The sequence below is a fragment of the Gekko japonicus genome, unplaced genomic scaffold, assembly GCF_001447785.1.
Source record: "Gekko japonicus isolate JY-2015 unplaced genomic scaffold, Gekko_japonicus_V1.1 scaffold79, whole genome shotgun sequence".
In the NCBI taxonomy this organism is placed as follows: Eukaryota; Metazoa; Chordata; class Lepidosauria; order Squamata; family Gekkonidae; genus Gekko; species Gekko japonicus.
The window spans coordinates 1,927,437-1,933,685 of NW_015167530.1; the positions used below are offsets into that span (position 1 = coordinate 1,927,437).

At 44.4% G+C, this 6,249-nt stretch overlaps 1 protein-coding gene across 5 annotated transcripts in view; it reads right to left on the reverse strand.

The window, feature by feature from the left end:
* EPB41L1 (erythrocyte membrane protein band 4.1-like 1) overlaps window positions 1–6,249 on the reverse strand; it is a 203,199-nt gene that overhangs the window by 178,390 nt on the left and 18,560 nt on the right. For all 5 annotated transcript variants that reach the window (XM_015413410.1, XM_015413408.1, XM_015413409.1 and 2 more), the window contains exon 2: window positions 1,837–1,894. The gene's annotated coding sequence lies outside the window, so the exon portion shown is untranslated. The remainder of the gene's footprint in view (window positions 1–1,836; window positions 1,895–6,249) is intronic.

Below are 6,249 nucleotides of genomic sequence, written 5' to 3' on the forward strand. Positions count from 1 at the left end.
GCAGCCTCTCTAGCAAAAGGCTCCGCGGGGTTAACTCCTTCCAGGGCTGCAGAGGAATGCAAACTGTGTCCTCTGTCTGGTCCCCTCCAGGAGAAGCTTCAACTGGGCCGCCCTCCCACCATGCCCCCCCTGCACCTCCCCCTCTGCCGCCCGGTGCAGAGAGTTCCTCTCGAGCAGGCCGAGCCAGGAGTGGGGGGGGTACGGAAAAGAGGAGGGGGCTGAAGTGTGCGCATGTGCCGTTGGGTGCTTGTGCGCATCCCATGGAGACTTGGAAAAAAACACCTGTTCGCGAGGGGACATGGGCAGGCGCCGGATGTCACGACCTACCACCGGAAACGCAATCAGGCGCCCGCCCTTGCCCCGCGGTTTCCGGAAACTAGTACCTCGGAGGTACTAGTTTTTTACCCTGCATCTTCGGTGGGAAGCCTCGGGTTCGCCACGGGAGCTCTACGCTTCCCAGATGTGGTGCTGTGATCGCGCCCGGAAAATCCGCCTATTTTCCGTGTGACCGCAGCCTTAGAGGAGCAAACACAACTACAATGGACACACAGTTCCACCACAATCAACGTGTGTATCTACAGTTCACAAGCAACCAAAGTTGAGTTGGCTAAGGATGACAAATCATTTCTTGAACACATGTAGCTGACTTACACTGAATTGAACGACTGGTCCATCAAGGTCAGTATTGCCCTTTCAGACTGGTGGCAACTCTCCAGGGTCTTAGGTAGTAGCATGTTTTTAGATCTGGATGGTTCTCTTTTATTCTGGAAATTTATTCTCAGCAAGCCTTCAGCCTATTCTGTGTATAGTCTAAGCTACTACTACATACACTGAACTCATGCACTATCACCCTTTTCTATGTGCACTTAACATTTGCGTAGTGCAAGGAATTATATAAAGAAGCTTCAGCCCATACTAAGATGGAAGATCATTATCCTCCATGGAGACATACAGCATATGGGGTAAGATTAGGTTAAGACAGGCTGATTTGGAATTCCTGAATTATGCATGCATTCATACTCAAAGCCAAGAATCAGCAGCAACCTATGAAGACCTCAGACTCAAACGACACCCAAGAGCAGCATTTGCTTAAACCCCAGCCCTGGTAGCAACCTACAGGGAGGTGAACTACAGGAGAGGGGCAGGTTCAGCTTCCCCAAATGGCACCCTCCTCTTACTCTTAAAATCAGAACTTCCTCCCTACACTTGGTGACGGGAGCCAGGTCTGCCCCATCATGTATTATTGGAGGCTTGGTATCAACTATAAGCTGGATGCCACGACCTACCAACCTTAATAGAACAAAAAACCCAGGACCAAAAGATGTCTAGACAAAAAACTGAAAATCAGGCCCACCTGTAGAATGGCACTATCATATCCTGAGCCAGGGAACCCACACTCAAGAGTTCTTTTCAGTAGCAGATACCATGCTACTGTCACATCTAGAGCAATCAAATATAAGACTTCTCTGTTTGCAAACTCTAATAGTACTCGGTCTCTTGCACAGTTTACCTTAATGAAGTTCCAAGAAGCCATTGAAATGCCTATTTTGATGCAGCTGCTCAGACCAACCAAAGTGGACACTGCTTCCAAGAAAATTAAGAGAACCACTTCATGGCTTTCAAAACTAACACCTTGCAGAACTGCTGGTAAACTTAACAGGCTGCGGAAAAGGTTTAAATACTGGTGCTAAGAAAAAGCTATACAAATTCAACAAATAATTTTTAAGTACCACTTAGGATTTAAAATGTTAGGGAGACCATTCAACCTTGTAATTACCACTCAAAGTAGAACTGGCAGGTCTGCTAACAGACAATAGACACTTAGAGAGAACTCACCCAGACTCCAGCTGCTGTCTTGGGCTATTTTTTTCTCCGTAAAAGCGCTGTCCAGACCCTAAAAGAAAAGAGAAAAAAGTGAAGATTTCCCCAAAAGATCAAAGTTATTTCACTGCAATAATGCCTTCTATTTATCTACAAGAACAGAGATCTCTTGGCTACTTCCTCAGAATAAAAGTCCACATTTGGCAATCATATTTGCTAAGAGTAGATAAGCATTTCTTACAACCCATAAAGAAGTATGAACTAAATCCTTAAAATGCCCATGTACATGCATCAGGGCGATGTGGGACAATCAGGCATGCATGTATGAGCGTTTAAAGAAACACATTGATAATTAATGTTCGACAGCTCTGTTACAAACACATTCACAGTGAACACAACTGTTGTATAATATACACAGCCACTCTGCATGGGCTCTACAGCAAGTTCCCCAGAACCACAGCAACACACAGTACACAATACACACCTCTGCCAATGTGAAGCTACCTGCAAAAACAGCACTTAATCCTGCCATTCAGACTACCTGCCCCTTCTGCGTATTCAGTCCCAGACTTGCTTATAAAAGTGATACAAGCATGTACTTACTACCACCAGTCCTAGGGAAACAATGCATCCACTGAGTTAAGTGAAATGGATACATTGCTGGCCTCCGCAACGAATTTTTAATTGCATTCTAATTTTAGGGCCATCTGTTCTATGTGCCATTATCTTCTCATGATATACTTGAACTTTACCACTGCTGCTGCAGTAGGGACAATGGGTTCACCCAAGTGTTCTAGAAGGCACCATTTGCCTGCAGGCTTGTTATTGATACTGATGCCACAAAGGACCTAGGTTGGCTCTAAGGCATCACAGAATGGCACTTTTATTTGTCACCTGTATAGACTTGACATTAGCTTGATTGAGACAATATAAACAGTATGGTCTGTTTTTCATATCGGCCTGTATTTCGGGGGGGGGAGGCAATTATACAAGACCAACCTGTAGTCGATAGAACCCTGTTTCGTTCACATTCAGACCAAATAACATACATTTAATGTGGCACTACTAAAAGTGCAGACTAACAAATCACATCTTGGAATTTCTATACAAAGACCAAGATGGTCTTGAAAAACTTCGGTCTCAAGGGTCAACTCAAGGGGTCAGCTCTCTGGCACAATCCTACAAAAGTGATTTCTGTGGCTGAGCAATTACCAGTCTGTATGGGACACTGCTATTCTTACAGGAGGTCTGCAAGAGAAACTGGTGGCAGCATAAAACCTCTCTCTCAAAGAGAAAAGCCAGTTACACACTTCTATATCCTTCCCAAAGGCATTTGCATCCCCCCCCCCCTGCGTATTTCTGGCTCTACTGCTGTCATACACACACCTGTCTGGCCTCCCTTCATTACCCGAAGTCTTTCCCCTACCACCACATTTACAATCTGTGAATATACTACAGTAAGTGAAGCTGACTGGATGATCATTTGGCTTTGGACAACACAGGACAGGCAGAGGCGTCAAAATAAGAATGCTGGGCTAGGATCTGGGAGACCCAGCTTCGGCTGCGGTCACACGCACTACATGCTGGGCTTTCAGTGCACTTTCAGTGCACTTTCCCACTGGGTTTTGCCAGTTCACGCAGTAAAACCCAGTAGGAAAGTGCACTGAAAATGGATTGAAAGTGGCTTATTTAGTGTGTGTGACTGCAGCTGTTGAATCACTGCTGTGTCCTGGAAGCTTCCTGGGTGGTCTCAGGCCAGTCCCTCTATCAGTCTAACGAAAGTGCACTGAAAATGGATTGAAAGTAGCTTATTTAGTGTGTGTGACTGCAGCCGTTGAATCACTGCTGTGTCTGGAAGCTTCCTGGGTGGTCTCAGGCCAGTCCCTCTATCAGTCTAACCTATTTCATACGGTTCTTGCTGTGAGGGTCAATGGAGGTAGAGAGAATGCTGCTGTAAGCCCCTTCAAGTGCCCAGTCAGGGGAGAAAAACGGGGTATAAATATTCTGATGCCTTGTTCCAGTTACAGCCCTGAAGGTATCTGAGCTCTAGACCTCGAGAATCTATTACAAAGAAATACTGGGAGGAGGAAGATCTGGTATTGACCAATACTGCTAAGAGCTTCTGCTAGTGTATTTTCAAAATACCTTTTGTAAGATGTCAGTTGACGCCTTCAAAAGTCACCAGGGAAGAACTGAGTTCTTGGGGAGGAGCCTGAGCTAAGAAGAAGAGTTGGTTTTATATCCCGCTCTTCACTGCCAAAAGGAGTCTTGGAGTGGCTTACAATCGCCTTCCCTTCCTCTCCTCGGGTATGTCCTCTGAAGAGCTTTACACTCTGCAGAGAACAACTTACTGGCAATCCCCAGCACAAAAGACACCCGGCTGTCCTCAACCAGAGCCAGGGCCTTCTCTGCCCTGGCTCCCACCTGGTGGAACTCTCTGCTGAACAACATCCATGCCCTGCAGGACCTAATGCAGTTCCGCAGGGCTTGCAAGGCAGAGATGTTCTGCCAGGCGTTTGGTTGAGGACAAGCAATGGGTACCATCCTACCTGGCATTCCCTTCCCCCTTCCTCCATTCTGCTTCATCTCTACCTCTCCTACGAGACAGTGACACACTTTTGGAACTCTGAAGTTTCAGCGCCATTTTTAGCTATTTTTATTTAATTGTTGGAATTGTTTTTATTAATGTCTGAATATTTTTACTGTTGTTTACCGCCCTGAGCTCTGTGTACTCAGAGAAGGGCAGTCTATAAATTTAAATTATAAATAAATAAAACCCAGTTCTCCATGTGAAAAGTCCACCACTCTTAACTACTCCACCAAGCTGGCTAAGCAGTTGAACACCTGTTTTGTGAGCACAAGATCCCAGGTTCAACCCCTGACATCTTCAGTTGCAAGGGCCAGGCAGTAGATGACGTGAAAGACCTCTGCCTGAGACCCTGGAGGGCCACTTCCAGTCTGAGCAGACAATACTGACCTTGATGGACCAATGGTATGAGTCAATGTTCTCATGGTGCTGAATTCAGTGGCCAATACCAAACATGGTGCTTGCAGAGAATCCCAAACACACTAACATGACTATAAATGCCAACGCTACAAAACAAAGGGTGTGGGAGAAACAGCATCACTAAGAACCATAATGAGCAAAGGATGGGGCAACGGAAATGATTAAACTTGCCATAAGCCCCCATTCCCCACTATCCCAGTTCCCTTGCGTCCCCAAGAGAAGCTGCCAACTGTGTTTTACAAGCATGACACAAGTAGCAAGGACAAGTATTCAATCTCTTATGGCTATTTCACTCTTCTAGAGGTGTTGCTATAGGACATTTCATCTATATACAGCAGCCTATTAGTATAATTGTCATAGGAAAGTACAAGGAATGGCAGTGACGAGTTAAACATGTAGTTATAAATCAAAGAAATGCCTGCTCTTGTGATGACTTCAAACTGTGAACCCACAATAAACTCAACTCTGACTACAGCTGTGGCAGGGAACTGCAACAGAAGCAAAAAACCTTCTCTCCCATTATACAAAACATTATATCCAGCTAACAAGGTGAAAACCTTCTCTCCCATTATACAAAACATATCCAGCTAACAATGCGCAGTTCTGACTAACCCCTTTTGCCTCCATACTCCTAATAAGTTTCTCAATGTTCTGCAAGCCTCTTCATCAGCAAGTGGATCGCAACGCAACACAACACAACTCTTTGCCATCATGAACACTGGGATACAGAAAGTTATAAAAACACCATCGTCAATGTAATTACACCTTCTACCTTGCTTAGACTCAAACATACATAGGAAAATCCTTCATGTTAATTCTTAATACTTTGGCTTATCACATCAGACCTGTTGAATAGCAGTTTTTATAAGTCTGCTCAAGTAAACACTCTCAAATGAACCCTGTTCGAATGTTAGCAAAGCTCCTCACTCCCAACACAATACATATTGCAGTTAAAATTGAACCTTATGTTATTGCAAGTCACTGAAAGGCCTGAAGCTTTAACCATTCTCTTAATGCAACACAAACAAGGGAAAAGAATCACCATTTTCCTTAACCAAGATAACCAAAGAAATCTGTTACTGGTTTTGTTTTTTTTTAAAAAATCCTGCTGTAAGCAGTGGCAATCAATTCCACTCAACTGCTAAAAGGTATAAAAAGACCAAAGCTAACAGGCTATAATAAGAAACTCATACTTTAATTTGTGAAAAGGAAAAAGTTTTGCATTCTGGATTCCAATGGGATAGTTGCTACACCAACCCTTACTTCAACCTGGAAGCCAGCAGAAGGAAATGTGTTTTTAAGAAGATACTGTACAGTAGTTCATGTTTACAACATCAGTAGATTTCAATGCCCACTATTTAATGATCGGGTACCTACACTTGCCTCTGTACTTCCTGGTCTCATTGCTCTGACAGCAAGAA